Source organism: Colias croceus, chromosome 26 (genome assembly GCF_905220415.1).
Source record: "Colias croceus chromosome 26, ilColCroc2.1".
Classification (NCBI taxonomy): Eukaryota; Metazoa; Arthropoda; class Insecta; order Lepidoptera; family Pieridae; genus Colias; species Colias croceus.
The window spans coordinates 952,358-975,414 of NC_059562.1; the positions used below are offsets into that span (position 1 = coordinate 952,358).

At 32.5% G+C, this 23,057-nt stretch overlaps 1 protein-coding gene and 1 long non-coding RNA gene across 6 annotated transcripts in view; one reads left to right on the top strand and one right to left on the bottom strand.

Annotated features, from left to right (window-relative positions):
• The window catches only part of LOC123703425 (zinc finger protein castor homolog 1), an 85,267-nt gene that overhangs the window by 53,215 nt on the left and 8,995 nt on the right, over positions 1 to 23,057 (bottom strand). The gene's annotated exons all lie outside the window — the stretch shown is intronic.
• LOC123703427 lies at positions 7,895 to 9,656 on the top strand. Its single transcript, XR_006752989.1, has 3 exons — positions 7,895 to 8,250; positions 8,834 to 8,953; positions 9,504 to 9,656. It is a non-coding gene; the product is annotated as an uncharacterized LOC123703427 (long non-coding RNA).

A 23,057-nucleotide genomic window follows, 5' to 3' on the forward strand; every position in this document is an offset into this window, starting at 1 on the left:
TAAAATCTGATACAGCAACCGTTTGCGATACAAAGGAATAGAACGAGCATGACGGTTCAAATATTTTCGAAAATGGAATATTAAGTGAAGCCATTATACGATCGAATGATTGCTGTTGCCTGTTGGACCGAGATGTTGGAACCCTATTATTAAAATCTTTACGTCGATGCAAGTTCAAATTAATACTTATTACATGCAGCGCTGACATGCTTTTATTAAGTGACAAAAAAACGTTATGTCACTTTTATATCCCACTGCGTTACTTTATAAATGTTTATTACAAATTTGAATTATGATTATTGGTATATATATTACGAACAGATTAACTTAGTAAACCATTTATATTCGAATTAATTTGTGAAGTTAATTTATAGCCATTTGAAAAACAGCATACAGGATTTTCAAATAAGTTAAGTTACTTATTAGAAGCTCTAATAAAACCCTTAGAAGTTCACAGGTCTTTTTAAAATGGTCGTGTTTTATAAGAAATCGATACATCTATCCGAGTATGATAGTACATTCGATTGTATGTCAGTTTGCATTACATGCGACATAATGTCGATCATTCGTGTCATAAGTCCCCATTTACGTAAAGAGGTCAACGACTTGCGTATGCTGACTGCGTATGATGCGTCAAGTGACCCTTAATGTGACATATTATTGGTCTAACTGCGTATCATAGAAATTGCTATCAAATGCACATTAATTTATGAAGGCCTTAAATTATGTGTTGTCCCGAAAATGTACAATTTTGATCCATTGATAAGTTGAGTAACTAAGATAGGTAAACGATAAGCGTCTATTACTGACGTAAAGGTTACGATATTTGTTATATTTTTTCCAATAAACGTGATCAAACACAAAAACAGACCGTCGTGTTCCACAAAACGTCATTAAATTCAATATTTCGTTTAAAAAGCACTCTACATATCGCGACCATTAATCACCATAACTACCGACCTTCAAGGAGAACATCGGAATAAAATCGGCAATCCGAATAAAGCACTTAAAGCGAAACGTCATTATCGCACAACGTAAATAAAAAATAAACGCGGGAATCGAACGCAAAAATTGAATATCGAACTCAATTTAAAACAGAATACGAATTTTAAAAATACGAGCGCAGCCGAGCGGCATTAATTAAAAATTCTCGGTAGAATATTCAAAAATAGAATTCGCATTCGAACGCTCCTTGTACGGAGTTGAAGTTTGAATTTGGAAGCAACAAAAGGAGAGCGCGGGAGCAACCCTTTTAGCGCTGATAATCTGTTCCACGGCCGTGTTGTGTTTTCTTTTTTATCTGTTGTCACTTTTTTGTCCGAACCCGAGATTGTACACAACATTCTTTACTTCGAAACGAAGCTTTTTAAACTCGCCTTGAGATTTATTCCTTTTTTATTCCCTTTAATAACGAGTCGTCGTCCATTTTAATTGATGAATGGTCACGAAGAATATGTTTAAATTGCAGAGGTCAAACTTTTTTATCGTTTAAGCGACTGTTTTTATCATCTAATCAGGGTTTTACGCTCGTATTTTAACGTGTTTGATGCACGTTTTTGATATATTTATGTTAATTCAATTATATTTATTTCTTAATATCTACGTAAACAGTACAACATAACCTCAAAATAAACTTAACAAAAACAACTATAAAAACTTTTTCTAAGTAAAAAGAGTATAGCACAAAGAGTCTGGGTTGCGGTGAATTGTTGAAATATAAAATTTTAAAATAGAATTCAATCCTTCCGCCCTCGGTTTGTGCTTTACATGAAATATTATTTTATGGAATCAACATCTGCTGCATCGATGTGTGCGTGAGGGGAGCGTACATGAAATTACTTAAAAGTAATACACTTTCAAGTGGATGGGAACATTTCAACTCTGTTTTTACTCATGTTAAATATAGTTTGAGTGTACCTCATTCGTAAAAATGCGATAACTTTCGATGCTTTTATATCGTAATGGAATTCTTCAAGTTCTCGAAGTTAACATCGATTCATTGCATGTTTGTTTTAAATTTTTGTTTCGAGTACATCAGACGTCAATAATTATAGAAGAAAGAAAAAAATCGATGTCTACAATAAGTTCAGTGTTTAACCGGCGTTTCAAAGTAGAATGATGAATATACATTTGTAAAAAAAGACATGAATGAACAAATGACTTTGAATCATGCAACACCGATGATAAAAATAGTGCATTTCTGCATAATAATGTTCCACACAATCGCTGTGAGACGTCAAATCGTGCATTCATTTTAGTAGAAAAGGAACGCAAAACGAAACCCTACCATTCTACCATTTTTTAAATTACGTTCGTCATGCCGCTCCCTCAACATATCCTCTTTTCAATAACAAAAAGTAACTGGTTGTAAAGAAATTTGAATTTGGAATTTTTTATTCTAAATTCAAATCTTGCGCCTTTGTGATTCTTTGTTCGATTTGTTTTTTGTTAGCGTTCATTTATTGTGAGATTTACATAAAATTTGAGTGACGTACTGTTGAGAAGAACATTGGATTGATACAAAATGAAGTAATCAAAAGTTTTTAGTACTAAAGATAAAATTGTAAGAACTGACGTTACATTAATTATTTGAAGATACCAGAATTAAGAGGCTTAGCGATATCTTACGAGCGAAAACAGACTTTTTGTGTAAAAAAACTTTTATAAAGCTTGCTATGAAGTTCAGCTGTGTTAGTTTTAGGATTACGTTCCCCTTAAATTTAACTCTTTTGACTATTTTAATATTTCACTATTTTACACAGCGAGGGTGTAGGCGGTTAAAGGGTTAGTTTTTGGATGCGGGAGTATACAATCTTTTGATTGAACAGTGCGTTGACATTTGTTCAATTTTTATTGTTCAAGTTTTAATATAGATCATTATTATGGATGTTTTTTGTTGTGGAGGGGTTGTACTTCGATTGATGAATACTGAGTTTTGGTTATATTGAATTAAATTTAATTTTTAATATTGAAAGGTTTTTTAACATTGAGATAATATTAATATGGAGCAGACACCACGAACAAAATCTGTGCGCCAAGCGAGGCGGCGCGGGGCGCGCGAATGACGGCTAGACAGTCATAGATTATGCGATGTCTTTGTACTTACTTAATATTTATTTTAGGTATAAACTGACTTTACTACGCGGGGCTAACAATATCTGGCATATAATATAGGATGATGTAAATAGTGACGTCATATGGAATAATTTAATTTTTTTCGTGTTTTAGGTTCAGTCAGGGCTATGGGAAGTTTTATTCTTTACAAATTGAGCCTTTTTTTAGAAAAAGAATAATTTTTCCCTTTCTTCATGGCCCAGACATGGAAACCTTGAATAGAAAAAATATTAATTACTTATCTCTGAACTAGCGGTCCGCCCCGGCTTCGCCCGTAGCACATATTTCGCAATAAAAAGTAGCCTATGTTCTTTCTCAGGGTCTTAAGATTGTCTGTGCCAAAGGAGAATGCCCATGAAAGTATGGACCACAGTACAGTGTTGCGTCAATGTCGGAGTGGTTTTGGAGGGTTCTTCGATATTCAAAAGATTTTTACTAATTGATTTTTTTGTGATAAAAACAGGGGTTTTCAAGATATTGAGAAAAATGTGAAATAACCTCAAAACTTAAATAACCCCGATTTAGTTAGGTTTATGTGTGATTTAGGTAACATTTTATCGTCCAAAGGTTATTTTTCGATTAACATATTTAATCTATGCGTAGAGCTTATGCTTTCAGACAAAGTCTACCTGTTCATCGTCTAGTGTAGGTAGGCACCAGAAATCTTCCGGGACGGATTTCAAGAAAACCTAAATATATACTTAAAAAATGCCAATTGAGTTTTTATTCGGTTTACATGTTGTTGTTGCTGTTGTTGTTTGAATCATTTTTTCACTACATATTCGAAGAAAGAAACAAATAAGAAATAACTGGTTACCTACCAAGCTATGTCATAATAATATTTTTTTTATATATATACATATTTATATTATTTTACTTCACTATCTTTGTTAAAACAACCTACAGTGTATAAACAATACCTTAAAGAGTGATTTTATGTTAATTGATTTTTTTTGTAATTCAATGAAAACAATAATCGATATTAATACATTTAGCTATTTACCATAGTAAATGTAATAAGTTACCGCTTGGTTACCGTGGTAACCGGTAATGGACACTAAATCTATAATAACGGATCTAAACAATTACATGTCTTATTAGATTTTACAAAACATTCCCTGTTCAAAATATATTTTCCGATGGTAAGAAGGCCTCTAAATTGCCGAGATTTTTTTTAATAGTATTGTTGTCTTGACGCATGAGAAAAACCAGTACTAAAAATGGGCATTCTCTTTTCATCAAAATCGGTCCAGTAGTTTATGAGCCTATTAATTACAATCAAACAAACAAAGAAAGTTTTCCTCTTTATAATATTAGTGCAGATAAATAAATAATAATTCAATTACACGTTCAAGTCAGTAGCTTATACAATATCAATTAAAAACTTGATTAAAATCAATTAACAAAAAAAAATTGGTGATTGAGTAATTGATTTTCATATTTCATGATTTCACCTTTTTTCAATTAACAACCAGTCTATGCTTTTCTTAATATGTAAAATTATTATTTTATACTATAAAAATATACGCCAGCAAATATTACTAACAACACTTATTTCATGCCCAATGTCATATCTTAAATTTTTAATCTATGACAAAATGTCGCCCGCCAAAATTTTTGCTATAACTAAGTTTTAAAAATTATTATCTAGTTACTTACTGATGAAAAGTTATTCCTTTGCACTTTTCCGTATTCTTTGTATTATTTGTGCAATATCGTAACACACACGTAGGCATATTTGATGCGTTTCACTTTTAAAACAAATAAAAAATGAGCGTGACGTTCGCGCCAATGAGCGAGCAAGCGACTGAGTGCAGTTACGCCACATGACGTATGTTGAGTGGAACATAAGTGATGTAGGCGGTATCGTCTCCATATTAATATTATCTCAATGTTTTTTAAGTGTCTATTTTGTGAAGGCATGACGAAAATAAACATCGTTGGTTTTTAACAAAGTTTGTTACAAGATGGAGTTATAACATTTTTTTTTTAATTATTATTTAGAAATTAAAGATTTTTAACGGATTTTAAACGTGATTTATTTTTTATAGGTATTAAGTTATTATTTTTATGTTATTATAACAAATTGTGTATGTACATAGTAATCATCAAAAAACAGTAACGTCTTTATTCAGACTTATAAAACAGGAAACATATTATTATAGAAAATTAAGTCCATTTTAATTAAATCCTACATCTGGGATTTTGATGACGCAATAATGATAAAACCATGAATCTGTGTTACTCATTTTAAGAGCAATCGAGATAGATGTTCCCTTAACAATATAAACTTTGGATTTCATTGAAATAGCACAAAAAATATATGTAAAAACTGTATTTCAAGTAAAAAACAATGCAAAGCGTGGAGTTACTACGTAACTGCTGAACCTGTTTTGAGGAAATGGGGTGTAAAGTAATTGATTATACTCGATGAGTAATTAGCTATTAATACGTATTATGATCTTATTACAATGTTTTTTTTTTTAGAAAAATGCTGGAAGTATTTATATTTTATTTATTTATAACTTGACCTGTCTTATGTTTAATTCTATAAAGCTAATCTGTGGAACTTACAAATAAAGATATTTATACAAAAAAAATCGAATACCTGCATAATAAAAATTAACTAGCTTCCGCCCACGACTTTGTACGTGCATCCCCGTTTTTCCCCGTTCCCGCAAGAATTTCGGGAAATCCTTTCTTAGCGGATGCCTACGTCCTAACATCTACCTGCATGCCAAATTTCAGCCCGATACGTCCAGTGGTTTGGGCTGTGCGTTGATAGATCACTATATCAGTCACCTTTGAGTTTTATATATATAGATTCTATAAAGCTAATCTGTGGAACTTACAAATAAAGATATTTATACAAAAAAAAAATCTAATACCTAAATAATATAAAATTATAAATACTACATAGACTCTTTAAACTGTCTGTATTTCTAAACAAAAAATACTAATAAATGTTAACTCTAATACTTTGCAGTAAATTAACCACAAAATAATACCAAATCGTCAAAACTGCCGAGTTTTATTACAATAAGAAAAAGAAACCCTTCAAAATTGAGGTCAAACAAGAAATGTATGAAGGAAACAATTAAAATATGAAGAAAAAACAATTCAGGGTGAATGTCCGCAGGATGCAGTTTTTATCGCGAGCTTCGATGTACATTGCGCCATTTGTATGGAAAATAATTATAAATTGATCTAACTATGGTAGTAAGTTATCTATGTGCTACAACTATTTACAAGTTTTATTGTAATAGTTGATTGTAGATATTTCAGTATCCCAACAAAAGCTGTAAAAAGCTGCGCTAAAATTGATAAAATTCTACTTACAATCGATCAGACGTTATAAGTGATAGAGCTTCACATCTTTTCTATATCTAAATTCTAATCTAATCTTTTTAAAAGTTTACTTACAACGTAAAATATTTCATACATTTAACCAAAAAGCTCTACTAAAACTAATAAAACTTTTACGCCAATCTCCATTTAACATAAAATCAAAAAGCTCTACTAAACTGATAGCGCTTCCACCATTCTCCACATAAATAAAATTCACACACGGAAAAGCTACACAAAATCCGATGTGACTCAGCAATGTACATCAAATCGTTTCACATTACAGGATGTTCATCATAATACGGTTGTAAAGCTTACACATGTGTCTAACTTACACAGATGTTGTAATTCAATTTACCCTTTTTAATGTTTTTTATTATTTTAGTAGAGAGGTAAGGAGAAAAGTATTTTAAAATGTAGATTATGGAATTGTGTAAGTAGTATTTATTGTTATTAATATAACAATTACATTATAAAATAATATGTTTGAAACGTTTTTATTTTCAACTTATTTTCTGGGTACTAGTATTAATGCTTCAAATAAGGGTCGTTTTTTCAATGCTTGGTTAAAATTTATCCGTCCAATAAAGTATTACACGAACATTTTAAAATGTCACCTGTAAACTGTCATATATATACGGACAATATATTAGAATACATTTTTGAAATGGTAGTTTAATACGTTATTCGATGAATAAGTTTTAACCAAGGATTGAAAAATCAGCCCTAAATTATATTTCTTTTTATATTAAAAATATTCAAAACACTAATTATCGCCCGCTTTGTCTAAAACATAATAAATTATATACTAAAACCTTCCTCTTGAATCACTCTATCTATTAAAAAAAACCGCATCAAAATCCGTTGCGTAGTTTTAAAGATTTAAGCATACAAAGGGACATAGGGACAGAAATAGCGACTTTGTTTTTAAATACTATGTAGTGATGTATTTTTATCCTTTTCCTACATTTTACGCCAGAAAACGTCAACAAATTAAATAATACTTAATATTTATTATATCTTGTTAAATAACATAAACAATGATATTTCTACAGATGAATAAAAAAAACGAATAACCAATATTAATACCATTTCAAATAACTAGAAAGCAACAGTTAGGTAATAAGACTTAATTTATGACTTGTGCAATAAACGAACATTTTACAGTCTGTATGTTTCAATTATTAAGGTGAAATGAGACCCAAAACAGACGTTTTGAGCTCACGAAGAATTAATTTTTTTCTTCAAAAACTACCAATTTGATTTTTTTTATTTATGGATTTATTTAATTGAAGAGTTTGTCTAGTGACGTGCGGGAACCGAAACACGATTGAAAAAATTTGCCTCGATAGAAAAACGTTGTGAAGTTTCCTAAAAATTAAACGGTCAATCAATTTCATTTGGACAATGGTAAAGTAATATCGATGAAACTTTATCCACATCCATTTCCATTCAATTCTTGAGAGACGTGCGGGATTAGATTTTACATTTAATACATCAGTAATTTAAAAAAAATATATTTATAAATTATGAGCACAAAATTGCGCGTAGGCCGGTCGCTTCCGCCGTTCCGCCTCCTGTTAGTCGACGCTAACGCGTCTTAGAGAGCAGTCCTGTACAACTTTTTCGCGCGGTGCCGTTGTCTACTCGCATACGTGATTTAGTGTTAGTGATACTAAAGTTTTTCATAAACATGGTGAATTTTGGTGGCCAAAACATTGATGGTGAGAACATTAGGAAGAAAATGTTGCGAAAGCAGATAAAAAAACTACAGTTATTGAACCCAAATAGGTAAGTTTGATGTTTATCATGCTTATTTATATTTATTATGTCTTTCGGCCGCTACAAGTCTAAAGATTTCAACTTCCAATATATTGATTACTAGGTATATTTACAAGTCTAATTTGAGAAACGCATAAATCAAAATTTGAAAGTTATTTTTACTTGTAATAATTAGTAATAAATATTATTTTAATTTTTTGGAGTATTATATGTTTACTAAGTCTGAATTGAGCAACGCACAAATCAAGATTTTATAATTTTATGCACTCCGTCTTTATTTTTATTTATAACTAGAGGTCCGCCCCGGCTTCGCCCGTGGTACATATTTCGCAATAAAAGGTAGCCTATGTCCTTTCTCGGGTATCAAAATATCTCCATACCAAATTTCATGCAAATTGGTTCAGTAGTTTAGGCGTGATTGAGTAACAGACAGACAGACAGACAGAGTTACTTTCGCATTTATAATATTAGTATGGAAGTATGGATTTTATTATTGGTATAGAATAGATAAGTAATGTTTTAGTTTTTTTTTGAGATTTCATCTTCCAATAAATATACTACTGATTTGTGTATGTATGTTTATTTCTAACAGCGAAGCGCGACCACGAAAAATCCGATGAGCAGCCTGCAAGCCAGGACGCAATAAAAGACAAACCATGATTACCAGAAACTGATGTGGATCTTCAGACAGTTTCATATAGTACTTTTTTGTGTAAGTTTATCTTATGTTATTTATTTATAAGTCATAAGATTGAAGATAGTAAAATATTTCAGACTAGTGTAAGTTATCACTGACTGGTTACCACTTACCAAAATTTGTTTTTATGCATATTATGCATAAGCATAATTACTTGTAAATTTTATATAAAAAAATATTTGAAAAATTTGTATGACGATGCCGACAGTCGACTTTTTTTACGAGCTCGGACAATAGAGCGATAAATGAACGGACACAGCTGCGAAATTTTACTAATTTTTATAAAAGCACTTGTTATACTAATTGCGGTCAACCGTAAAATTTTGCAAACAAAAGAACGATTTTCTCAGAAAGTTTGCTGTGTATGACGCCGACAATCGAGTTTATTACGGGCTAGGATATTGCTGCGCAATTTTTTCTAGTTTTGTGATGAAAGTATCTTTATAATAATCGTGGTATTATAATTGGTTTATCAATGAATTTTTCTATAAATCTTTTTTTGTTATACAGAATTTTCGTTTCATTCATTCTCTCCTATTATAACTTATTGTGGTTGTTTCAGCAGCACAATGTACAAGGACAGCTCAAAATGACGAGCAAGAAACATATTTATTTTCGGAACAAGGTGAAGAAGAAAAAATGAAAGTCGTATCAAGAAGATAAACATTGGAACAATAAAATAGTACCAAAACCAGCATTCGAAAATATCTGTTATGTTATGTTACATTATATATCAAATGTCAAAATTCTATCTTATTATCTATACTAATATTATAAATCTAAAGAGTTTGTTTGTTTGTTTGAACGCGCTAATCTCGGGAACTACTGGTCCGATTTGAAAAATTCTTTCGGTGTTAGATAGCCCATTTATCGAGGAAGGCTATAGGCTATATATCATCACGCTAAGACCAACAGGAACGGAGCAATGCGGGTGAAACCGCGGGGAACAGCTAGTATATCATATATCTGATATTAAATATATCAAAATGTCGGATATATTTATTAAAAAAAAATCAAAATTGTAAATAATATTTTTTTGTTATTGATTTTTTCAATAAATATGATATATATTATGTAAAAAAAAACCAAACGTAAATAGCATAAGTCTATTATGTATTTTTATTATCATATTGTACGTAAAGTCCCCATGACGAAAAACTATAAAATATTTTGTTTACAAAGATGTTCAAATAACTTATATAGGTAGCGACAATTCTAACAATAACAAATCATTTCATCATAAAATAAATTAGTCGCAAGCTCACTTTTTGTAACCAGTCTTGTACCAATTAAAAATCGACCTTCGTGCAAAGGAACAAAGGTCGTTTTTCTAGTCCGATGGGTCCGGCAACGAAAAGACGTTGCCGGATCGCTTTACTCGGCTTTAACCGCGCGAATATAAGAATTTAAGTAAAGTTCATTGAACCTCCGTTAGTTCCGTATGTTTCCGTCATCTATTCAGTTGTGTGGCATGGCGAGGGGATTTTCGTGAAGCGTCCCGCGCGCTCTTATGCTCCACCCAGGGGGCGTAGCCCAAAAGGTGCACAAACACGATTGTATTTCGTCTTAACATCTCCTAAACTAACTCGTAAAATTTCATTAGTTCTGAACAGTTCGTAGGAAAATTTATCTCAATATAAATTATTATTTAGCAAGTGATAAGATTTTTGGACGCCTGTTTGCTACACTTTTAATTATTTTAACATTAATTCACTTCTTGATTTTTTTTAATTAGAATGACAATATTAATGAAGAACAAATTAAGTACAGCTACATTTTTGGATTTCGAACGCTATCGAATTTTTCTATATTTCAAAATCGAATTATATTGAAAATTAAACCTACGACAAATTTAATCAATTTTCAATAATGCATTATTCCAATTTCGAACGAACTCGACAATCGAATTCGAAATTCTAAATTCGAAAACTCGTTCTAATTTCGAATGTCGACAAATAGGTGGTAAGTGATCGTATTTATCAATTTATGACGTTTCGGGGTAGCCGCCGCAGACGCGACATGTCTGCTATTTGCGGCATACAACGGGACTGTTACACGACGTTACGCGCTTTTTGTCACGCTGTTATGTCATGAATCATTACGTATTTGCAATACATATTATTATAATATAGTCTGAAAATTTGTGAACTGTAAGTTACAAATTTTGTACCAAGTTGAGGCTTGACAAAGAATGACATAAAATCTATAAGTAGGTACTAATATTATAAAGCTGAAGAGTTTGTTTGTTTGAACGCGCTAATCTCGGGAACTACGGGTCCGATTTGAAAAATTCTTTCGGTGTTAGATAGCTCATTTATCGAGGAAGGCTGGCTATTATATTATATCATCACGCTAAGACCAACAGAAGCGGAGCCACTTGTGTGAAACCGCGGAGCGCAGCTAGTTATAATATAAACTGAAAATTTATGAATTTCAAGTTACTTTAGTTACAAAGTTGAGACTTGACAAAGAATGTCATAAAATAGATAAGTACTTTGTTCTAGATGAAACAAAATACAAGAATGACTAACCAGACGAGCAAATATGCTTTTGTCGACTAATAAATAATTAATTCATCTTATTTAATCCTGGAAAACGGTTCCAGGATAAGCGCGATGCGTGTCGCCTAAATAATGGCCAGACGCATAAATAACAACAATATTTCGCACTGAGAATAGTGTATAATATTAATTAACCTGCGCGCGCGCATCCCATATTAATCGTGTTCTGGCGGAATGCGCACCTGCCGCTGCTCTTGTTTCTTTGTCATATTGATACAATTTTTCATAGATCAATAATTTTAAATTAGAGCATTACATGAATTTGAAATTGAATACGAAAAGCAATTTTTCATAAGTCCCACAAAAACTTGAGAATGTTTGTCAGCTTGCCATGCTTAGAATGTATGTATGCTCGGAATGTTCATACTTCAAGTTAATAAAGAACCTTTAAAGGTATTTATTTTATTTGCTCAATAATACGCAGCTTGAAGGAACCCGCAACATTGTCATAAAAAGAAATGAAAAATATAACAAGAAAGTTATCTTTGTTACAAACCAAACCGCGATAAAAAGCTCGCCAAGCTCGTAATAAATAAGCGGAATGAAAATGAACAAAAATTGTTTTTTATAAATCATTCCACAATAAAAGCTGGACGAGAGAGGATCAATAAATAATCATCCGTGTATCATCAGTAAGAAAAGCGAAGCACACAACTGCGCGAGCGCAATCTTTAATAGACTACGCGGAAAGCGAATCTATAAATTGCATTTTTCGCAAACGCATAAAATAACGCACTATTGCATTGTAGAGCAGACATTACGCCTCTCCCGCTCCCGCCAATACGTCCCTCTCACTTGTGCGCACGCGCCGATATCACACTTCGACAAAAACGATACAACGACATTCAACTAATCTCCGATTTTAACTTCTATCCACTCATTCTACAGTCCATTTTCACGTAACGTTTAACATAAAAATACGCCTTTTGTATAATCAAGTATGCAATTGCGTGCGACGTAGCTGCAATACGTGATGCTATCTCGCTCTCGCGCCGTAGCGCCGTTCCGCTCGTACGCATGTCAATGCAGTTTATTGTAGACATTAATGTCTCTGATTACAAATGTAAATTTTCAGCTCGCGACGGCGTTGGTCGGCTTTTTTCTCTTCGATTTCTCTTTATGGTATTAAATTGTAGCAGAATTAATAGCCGGCATTTACGCTTTTAGAATGTTTATTTCTTGAACTAGGTAGGTACCTATTGTTTCTCGATATGTTGCGGAATTTGTTAATCGCCGAACTGATCTTTCCGTCCGTACTGCATCACGTCAAACAAAGATTAGTATTTTGGCTCGCTGAATGATTTAAGCAAGTGCCTAATACTCAATTGATTTATAGTATAAACGTAAATAATCCGCTTTGATGTGGAGACGATAGAACAAATTCTGCTCGTGACAAAAGTATCTTAAATAATAAATGCACCGCTTACCTATTATTCGCACAACACTTATTTATAAAGTGTGTCCAGTGTAAGTTGATATATCCATCTTGTCAGTTCGGTCTAAGCAGTACGAGGCGGAGGGCGCATCGTGGTTCTTCAAGAACTGGTCAGTTTCACAACGGTTTCCCAACCGAATACCGTTCGCAAAAGATCTCACACGGCTGCCAATTTTCAGAAAGACAGAGCTAAAATAATTGCTGCAAACGCGCCCTATTTCGAGCGGCGCACAACAATTTAGATAGATTTAATTCTAGAACGGCATTATTCGATCGTTCTGTTCGGCTGACTTCATTGACAGGCGATAAATTTAAATATTTTGTTCGAAATATAAATTTTCAATTTGACACATTTCTTTAAACGAGTGACATGCCCGCGTTCGAAATTCAAAACTTTGATACGATTGAGTTGTTCGACCGAACATGTTAATTTATGAGATTTGTAATTGGAATCAATTTTCAAAGGGATTGACGAATACGTAAACAAATCAACGTTGGATAGATTTGAATTTAGAAATGTAGAATTTGGATTGAAATTCGAATTTGAAAATGGAATAAATTATAGATTTGTAATTAGAACAAAAGTGATTAACTAAATATACAAAGTGGGAACATTAGTCACAATACTACGTCACAGTAAATCTGTCTCGGCGATCGTTAGGTGGAAATAAATAATTGTTTGGATATGAGAGCAGATAAATTTAAAAGGCTTGTCTGTTTTGCGTCTAGTGTGACATTTCTGATATAATGCCACACTAGTTACCTTTAATAACTTGGCCTGGTATAATAGATAAAAAATATGGTGATAACATTTAAGAGTCTGGCGTGAAATAATCTGGGTTCGGATTAGAACACAGAGTTCCAGTGAAGCGTAAAGTGACTTTATTAAAGTAAGAAAGAAACATCTCGTAAAACCTCTAAACAAAACATGTTTGAAATTTACATTGATTAAGCTTATCAAAATAAAGCAACATTGTGTAAAATGGTCTATGTGCTCTATCGTAGGTATTCTCTTCTGTGTCTCTACCAGAGATGTAACGGAGCTTCGATTCCGGTTCCGTTAAGTCGGAACTTCCGATTATTATTACACTTTCGGTTCCGACTTCAGTTCCGATACTTTTGTATCGGATGTTAATCGGAGGTCGAACGAAACAAACGGGCGGCGCGCGACGGCCTGTGCCGAACAGGTTCATACATGTCGCGCGGGGAATCCCCCGACCCCCACTACGTGCACTCTATCATCAATTATTTTTTCACTTGTTATTATTTGTTACGCCCAAGACACGTTTATAGGTTATAGATAATTGTTTTGATTTTTGCGGCTTATTATCAATGAAAGTGATCTGTTTTTGTGTGGGATAATGAAACCTAAGTCCAGTTGTACAAAATTCCAGCCCCTACAATCAATTGCCCGGCAATATATTTTGTCATGTCCACCGGGCTCGGTAGCTAGCGAACAACTTTTTAGTGGTGCTGGCCTAATTTACGACTCTTTAAGAAATAGATTGGATGGGGACAAAGCATCAAAGCTTTTGTTCATAAAGTACAATACATTACTTTTGGAGTCCATTTTGATTTAATTTGCTTTAGCTATTGTTCATTTATTGTAATGTCACCAAATGTAACACGCTACTTTGGGTTTTAATTTTAATTAAACTTTAAATTCATTAATTTTATCTTTTGTTCATTTGGAATTATGCCAATTTTTTTTCACAGTTGTTTTTTATTTTATAATAAAAAATAAAAATGAAAAGAATTGACTATAAATCATGTTTTATTTGTCCTTAAACAAACTGACCCTGCCTCCGATTTCGATTCCGATTCCGATAAACCAAATTTGAAAACTCCGATTCCGATTTCGGTTCCGATAAAACTACCTCCGTTACATCCCTAGTCTCTACATTGGAAAACAAAATATCTGTAGTATTCAAATTGGAACTTAGTTTATCTACTATTGAATTCATATCAAATCTAAATCCTTTATAGTTTAATAAAAAAAAAGTCTTACAACCTATTTTGAAAGAAGATATAGTAAGTATAAAGTTATGAAACCAGTGTCTCGTAAATGAAAAATGATATAACACAATTTAATAAAACTGTTATTCTCAATATATCAGTACGGACAGACAAATCCCCAGTTATATAGTTTTTGGCAGTTTTACTTGGCAGGCTCGGGGAAACGGGATTTTGTTTACTTGCGATATTGCAATGCATCTAAGATGTAATATTTTGTAGGTATTATAATTTGCCGGGTAGTGGGTTCGATTTGGCCAACTTATTATGTTTTATAATTTGAAGCTTTTTGAGAAAAGTTTTTTAGTAATTTTGAAGGTATTTTAAATTTATATAGTGTGTTACTTAAACTAAAACATAGACTTCTTTGTAGAAGCGCTTTTGAACTATATTTAATACTAGCTGTTCCCTTCGGTTTCACCCGCATAGCTCCGCTCCTGTTGGTTTTAGCGTGTGCGTGATGATATAATATAGCCTATATGCCTTCCTCGATACCTAAATGGACTAGATAGTCCATAGTAGTAAAATTTTTTCAAATCGGACCAGTAGTTCCCGAGATTAGCGCGTTCAAACAATCAAACAAACTCTTCAGCTTTATAATACTTAGTATATATATTAGTAGATATAGATTTTTACAGTGTTTTACTCATTATAAGTAAAACACTATAAATACATTTTGAAGATTTGATATTAAAACCTTCCAGATTTACGAAGAAACGAAAGATATCCCATTTGAAACACACGCAATACTCGATAGCAATAATAAATTAAAGAAATAAAACAAATGCTGAGGTCAATACTTTCAGCATCGCCTTCAATGTAATATAGTCTTAGAGCTGCTGACAACTTATTTATGGGATAATATTATTTAATAAAACATTTGTGTAATTAAGTTGACGTTAAGTATTGTAAAATTAATAAATATGATTAAGATTGATGAATTAATGTTTACTTAAGTTTTATAAGTCACAAGTAGGCTTTGAATTCTAATGTCTTTATTAACATAACCATTTTAAACCTCTTACATAAAATATAGTATTAACTAAATAATATATACTAGAGATTTCTGTTATACAAAAGCTCAGCTCTTACGCTACACGCGATGCGATGCTCGAACAATTCATAATTCCATGTTCATATTTATGGCAACTTTACATTATTCCAGTAACCACTCCAGCTGGAAACAAGTTATTTATTATCGCAATCCAGATATTTATATCTAATTGTGATGGAATGACGCTACCGGACTTGTTCATTTTTATCGATATGTAATATTATCATTTTATCGGTTTCTCGTTTTGAAAACAATTTTTTACTATAAAAGGCTATCTATTAATACGTATAAGTAGGTACAATTATTTATAAAGAGTCTTTATACGTTCATTTATTAATCATATTTTAAATATACATAAAAATACTGAATGTCATTCAGTAAACCGTATCTGTTAAATACATGAACATTTTTTATTCTATGTCAATTTGTAATACAATATTTCGTAAGAGTTTAAGTTGATCCAGTCGAACACCTCGGATCACACGCGACAATTACATTAGCACACAATGACGTGCAACGACAGAAAGAAAGCAAATGAACGCCTTTTCTAAATTCGTATACAAAGCGACGTTCGAAATACGAAAACGTAACAGCCAATAGCACTAGAGCGTATGCCAAAATGCCAAAGCGACACAAACAATTAGGAATGTGTTCTATTCCAAATTCAAAATACGAATTTAAATTTGGAATAAATTATTGCATTACATTTGCGGAAAAGATCCCGATGCGTATTTGAAAATTTATGTTTCGAATCTATTATTTTATAACTGGCCACTAAATACTTCGATACTAATAAAAAAAAGTTCCAAATTTGAATGATTCATGTTTCATATCATATTTTGTTTATCAATAATTACTCAAATACAGTTCGTATTTGATGCAAATGTCACGGGAACAAAGCGTCTATTTGAGATTGATGAGTAACGAATATAGGGAAGCCGCTTGCGCAACTACGTACAGATTACCGGTATTATTTTCGGTAAACGATACGTATCTACGAGTCAACGTTCCATATAATATTATAAGTATGAAAGTTAACTAATCCTGACAGGCGAAACGGTTTTGGAATAACTGTTTTTTAAGTGTATCGAATTATGTTCTAGGATTGATAGATGTGTGTCATATGTTATGGCTGTTTTATTCTATATTTATATAATCAAATAGCTTTCTTTTAAGTATTTCATATACAAATTATTTTATAGTTACAAATAAAAATACGCAATTAAATCCAACGAATTTATAGCATTACATTAATTAAAAGAATTTGCGTAAAGTCATAATCTGAAAGCAATAAAACATTTGAACGAAGCTCGAAGGAACCTTTTGCGGCGCATTCATCAAAAATAAGAAAATAATTAATACACGTTTTGGAACGCGGGCCGAAGCGTTTAGCCGGCAAACAATAAAACAATACGAACGCAAAGCTAAACAAAACACAGAAAAATATGAATTCCAATCGAAACTGCCGCGGGGTAACAAAAGATGGCGGATTTTAATGAAATGAAATAAAATATAAATACCATTCGCGAGCTGGGATTCTTACATTTTTAATTTGGCAATGGAATGGCGCTAAAAACGAATAAATTCCGAATTTCGGAACCGGCCCGATTCGGACTTCGTTGTTTGTAAATTGTAATTGTTGACATTGTAGTCATATTTCTATGTTTCATAATAAAATATTTTGACGATATTGGATTTTAAGGGTGATTCTGTTTTGTTATTTTTATTTTTTTAGACATGAAAAGACTGCTTCATAAAAATGTAAAAAATATCAAAACTGGAAGCAACCAAATAATTGAAACATCGATTGAAATTTGAAAGTAAAGTGTACTAAAACTCAAACAAAATTCCTAACTACAATATAAATAAATCATACACACACAACCACAGGGCAAGCCATGTATGTACATCCAGATGTTGATAGGAAACAGGCGCATCGCTCGACCAATATATTTTTATTTATTTTCTTAAGTTTTATGAGATCGTATTGATGATATAGATATAAACAATTATGTCTGTTTATACTTCACTTTATTGCGTAATAATTTAGTATAAAGATATTGGAGTATCAGAACTTGAATAACAAATTTTATCTGTATTCTGTATAAATATCGACATAATATATATTCTAGCTAATAATAGACCGTAAATTATATTTGTTTTATGTTCGTGTTTTAGTACTTAAACGTTATTGTGAAATGTATATTTACGAAAAAAGCTGCAAAAATGTCTATTAGAGTTTTTCTATTAGGTAAATAACGTTTTACAAACACAATTCACAATTTACACATCAATGACGTAGGTATGTACAGTCTTAGAAAATTAACAATTCAACATACTAACGCATATTTATAATCTCCACTATAATCAAAAACTTTACCTCAAAAAACTACTAAATAAATATATTAACATCCAACAATATCAATATATTTTGATAGCAACAAAAATCCATTTGGTAACATCGACTCGGATCATAAAATCAATCAAAACGGCCATAACGGAGAATATGAAATTTTTGCATTAACCCGAAAGCAAATGCTTTTCTTAAAAATAGATATTTTTAACCGACTTCAAAAAAAAGGAGGAGGTTATCAATTCGGCCGGTATATTTTTCTTTTTTTTTATGTATGTACACCGATTACTCAGAGGTTTCTGAACCGATTTACGTGATTCTTTTTTTTTTTCGATGCGGGATGGTGTCGAATTGGTCCCATAAAAATTTTATTCGGATAGGCCCAGTAGTTTTTATTTTATGAGCATTTTTGTCTGTAGGTATTTGTAAATAATTTTGCAAGTGCAAGTTTGAAGTCGGTTGTTTTTAACGCAGTTATCACTTGTTTACCAACGTTTTATTGAACTGACATAATATTGGATTTTACTGTAACCTATTTAGGTGTAGGGAATAGTTTGATTTGTGAGATTGTTATATTTTGTGTGGATTAAGAAACTGGATGTTTGTAACATTTTTTGTATAAAAATAATACCTAAATGGTAAACAGATTTTTGAAAATTAGAACCCTGGACCTCTCGCTTGTACACGATCTAACCACTATACCAGAGCCTCAAAATAAAAAAAAATGTATAAAGTTCTTTGAAGCGATTTATTCATAAAATATTCAATTTCACTATAAATGCCATCAAATATTTCACAATGGCGGGCGTGTCTGTAGCGGGGAATAATTACCCCTCCCCCCGCAGAGCCTTCATTGAGCATTGTCTTGAGATGTGACCTCTTAGTAAAGCCACACGGTGGGCGTTTAAACGCCGCGTTTTTGACGCTGATCTTGTAGAACACAATAGCAAACACGTGGTATAATATCGTCAATATAGTAAATGTTTGCTCGTTAGTTCTTTATTACCTTGTTAATAAGTATTTTCCTTGAATTAACAGTTTACAAACGTAGTACGTCTAATACAAAAGCAGTAAAAGTGTCACCACATTTGCAGCTTTTTATGAATGTCACAAGTCACAACAGATAAAAGCTGTAATTGTGAAGACGCCTTTACAGTGCGTGTAAATAATAACAAATTTAATTCTGTTATCGCGTACTAATAGCGTCCATCAGATCTACTTGCGTCTAGTTCAAATTCACATTTAGGTATATTTTTCTTGAAATAACATAGGTAATACAAAATTGTTCGCTTAAAAAATGTACAATCGGCCGTCTGACATAAAAGTTATGAGTCGTTTAACAAAGCGAATCAAACCAGAATAACAATTAAGAATACCCGAATACCGAGTTTTATTAAATTCAACTTGTCTAGACAATTTTTACTATCCATAAATTTGGGACCATTGTAATGTCACTACGAAAGGTGATAGAGAAATCGCGTATCAGTGAATTCTAAACGCGTTTACTTACGTAACCCGGTGTATTGTGTCTGTGTGTACCCACTGGCCAGGGCCAGCGGCACGCGCCAGCGACACGTCCCAGCAATAACTCGGGGTGGCCCTCACTCGCATTCTTTTACGAACATTAGATTATTCATAACCAACCTCATTCAACATCTATGGTAACGAAAGTCACATTCAATTGACGAACGAATCGTTCAAATTAAGAACGAGTTTCGAATTTTGAAAGTTCAATTTTTCGAATACCATCAAAAAGAACAAAACGCTATCTCGACGTCGCGGTCGCTCCAAATTCAAAATATTAGTGAAGCGATTGAAAAACGAAACGCACTAAGTTCACGTTACGCGCCCGTTCCGAATTTGACTGTATTCAAATATCGAACGCCGAGACAGATTATGACGCGCGGGCGGCTGGAAAACATCAAACTTTAGACAGTTCTTAAAAAAGTCAATAGTACCTACCTATACGTATTTAAATTGCAAATACCTTTTAATCTGTAGTGTAGTTCAATAAAGAATATTTATTATTTCACGTGGAGATCATAAAAGCGTAAATAAAACATTCAATCGAGCATAGATTTGAATAAAATATTACTCAAACTTATAAAATCATAATGTCGGTTGGCTAGTTTCGTTTCGGCGGAGATATGATCCCATTGATTGATGGGTGACCACGCTGCGTGTTGAGAGCGACCAATGTATTAGTGTCCACCTACAGGAGGGCGCTGCTGTATCCCGCGGCTCAGGATCCACTGGTCTCTGCTTGATCTAAGAATGTTGACCCCGAGTGTGTGGTACGGGCTACGTGTTTTAGACTTAATTAAAAATGTATATAATATAAAGAATGTATTGCATGTCACGGCCGTGTTTGTCCAAATTTAATTTTCAGTCAATAGCGAATGATTGCAGATAAATATCAGAAATTAATTATATAATTATTATTGTAATCGTTTAAAACTTATTCATTTGTAAACGTCAAACTCTAAGCGGATACGCAATAAATCAGAAACGAAAGATGAATAATGCGATCCCGTAGGTACAATAACGTAAAAAAGGAATTTATTCAATTTCCGTCGGTGTGTCAAATTCGAAATTTAAAAACTGGACTCCGATTTCGTTTCTGTTTTCAAATTTGAAATCGGAGTAAACGTTCGACGGCCCGTTCGGAAACGGAACGTGTTGTTCTTATTACGTACGTAAGGATGCGCAAGCGCATTCGTCTGACGGTTTAACTGATGCATTAATACCTCGAATGATCGTTAGTTTTTTTGTATGTTCGTCCGGAGATTGGTCATTACATCTGAATATGTTCTTTACATTGGATCACGATTCGTGTGATGTAAGTAGCGACGTGCTCTTTATGTTAGAATTTCTTGTTTCCGGATCTATTTGAAAGTGGTGTAATTAAATATCGACCTGGTAAGTAATTGGTTTTATGTATAGTAAGTACATGCAATTTGTTTAATGGCAGAGAACTGACGAAAAGGGAATGGAATTTATAAGACTAACGCGCTTGTGATTTTTCAATACATTATTGTTTCTTTTCATATGTTGTTACTATTTAGATCAAACAGCTTGATTTGCCAAGAATTTAGATAACATAAAACACAATGTAACAATTACGGAGAGAACGATAAATACATATAAATCAATTCAAACTAGAGCAATAAACAAAAATAAAAGTTAAGGGGAGTCCTTTCAGCGAAGCGGAGTAAAATTGGTTTGCAAGATCAAATTTTTCATGTATTTGCAATTATATGACGCTTCTAGAAAAAATAATCAATACACTTCAAGATATTTCCTAAAAAGTGTGCTAATTTGTTACACAACCACGTGTATTTTGGTCGATCATATAAAATCATAAAAATAGGCTAAAATAAAGATCGAAAACGAATTATTTATTAATGAAATTTCTGATTTTGGAAATAATTTTTATATAAGGATATGTATTTTGATGTACTGCAGAAAACGTGCTAAATTTTGGTTTTCTACTGAAGCCCTGTAATTATTAAATAAATATTATATCTCAGAACTTAACGTTGCCCAGCGTTTTCTTTACAAACCGCGCTGCCCGCTACCCCGCCAGTCCTGATCAGGCGCTTGCTAACGTAGGACCTGTGTCAAATTATCTCCGCTCGATTTTACGTTTTGAGTAACGATAAATTATTGAAAACGGGTAACAAAACAAACAAAATTCGGAAGAAAGCAGTGTCAGTATCAAAAAAAAGAGTAAACTATAAGAAACGGTATGTAAATTGAGTAATATGATAAAAACGTAGTTACTCGATGACACAGAATAAAAATATCAGTTGGTCATAAAGTTTCACCTCGTATGCTTTTATTTCAAAACGATAAAAGCTGCGTTACTGTGAAATAAGAGTTTAGTTTATAATAATTTGTTTTATATATATAATACTAGTGGTCCGCCCCGGCTTCGCCCGTGGTACATATTTCGCAATAAAAGTTAGCCTATGCCCTTTTTCGGGTATCAAAATATCTCTATACCAAATTTCATGCAAATTGGTTCAGTAGTTTAGGCGTGATTGAGTAACAGACAGACAGACAGAGTTACGTTCGCATTTATAATATTAGTATGGATTATTATTACGTAATTGGTGTATTATTTGCATAATTTTGGGGTATTATTATTAATTACAGTTGTTTATTTTAAGGAAAAAAACAATAATGATTATTAGTTAAAAAATAATTGATAATAGTCAAATAATAATGATTATTGACTTATAATAATTATTAATCACTACAGTAAAAGTTCCTTATTGGCGGGGTATATGTTCCATAAAATATATGCCTCGAATACAGAAACCGTGAATACGTTACGTTAATTATTATATGGGATTATAGGTTCTACGTTCCTAGGTGACGATTGAGATTTTTTTCGTGTCTCATTTTTTTTAGTTGACATTATAAACTAGGAAGAGTGCAGTAGACGTTACTCGATCACAATTTTTGTAACGAATGTGAAAGACGAAACAATAAAACACGCAAAGCGGCTTTTACTATAAACGGAACTACATTTAAAAATATACTTTATTTATTGAGTTATAAGGTTGCTTCCATTCTGTTTATTTACGCTCCTTCTATGTCTCGTTTCAGCACCATACTATGCCTGATTAAATAAATAGATATTAGATAATAAATACAAGGGGAAGTGGGAGGCGGACACGCGCAGGCTCGCTCGCGCA